Here is a 723-nt window from a genome sequence, read left to right as displayed (position 1 = left end):
GCAAACAAGACTTGCAGAGGCTATTGCGTGTTAACCATGATGAAATGCATCTTGTCACTTGTGAAATGTGAAAAGACTGTGGCAGGATGTGGGCCTAGGTAACAAGCACTTGTTATTTCATAAATTTCATAGACATTAGGGCTGGAAGGGACCTCGGAAGATCATCGAGTCCAGCCCCCTGCTCGAAGGTCAGGAAGTCAGCTGGGGTCATAGGATCCCAGCAAGATAAGCATCCAGTTATTACTCGAAGGTGTTCAATGTAGGTGCTTGAACCACCTCCGATGGCAGGGTATTCCAGACCTTGGGGGCTCAGACAGTAAAGAAATTCTTCCTTATGTCCAGCCTAAAATGGTGTCTCAGTAGTTTATAACCGTTCGACCTTGTCATCCCTTGGGGCGCTCTGGTGAACAAACGTTCCCCCAGATACTCGTGGTCACCCCGATAAACTTATAGGTGGCCATCAGATCACCCCTGAGCCTGCGCTTTTCCAGGCTGAAGAGCCCCAGGGCTCTCAGCCTGTTGTCGTAAGCTCTGTTTTCCTGACCTCTGATCATGCGCGTGGCTCTTCTCTGGACTCTCTCAAGCTCCTCCACATCCTTTTTGAATTGTAGAGCCCAAAACTGGACGCAGTACTCCAGCTGCGGCCTCACCAAGGCCGAGTATAAGGGGAGAATGACGTCCCAGGATTTGCTTGAGAAGCATCTATGGATGCAAGCCAGCATT

General features: G+C 49.9%; 1 protein-coding gene across 1 annotated transcript in view; it reads left to right on the top strand.

Moving 5' to 3' along the window:
* STK40 (serine/threonine kinase 40) overlaps positions 1-723 on the top strand; it is a 32,506-nt gene that overhangs the window by 13,188 nt on the left and 18,595 nt on the right. The window lies entirely within an intron of this gene.

Source organism: Alligator sinensis, unplaced genomic scaffold (genome assembly GCF_000455745.1).
Source record: "Alligator sinensis unplaced genomic scaffold, ASM45574v1 scaffold964_1, whole genome shotgun sequence".
NCBI classification, from domain to species: domain Eukaryota; kingdom Metazoa; phylum Chordata; order Crocodylia; family Alligatoridae; genus Alligator; species Alligator sinensis.
The sequence above is the reverse complement of the archived record's forward strand: the minus strand, read 5'-3'. Positions and strand labels throughout refer to the sequence as shown.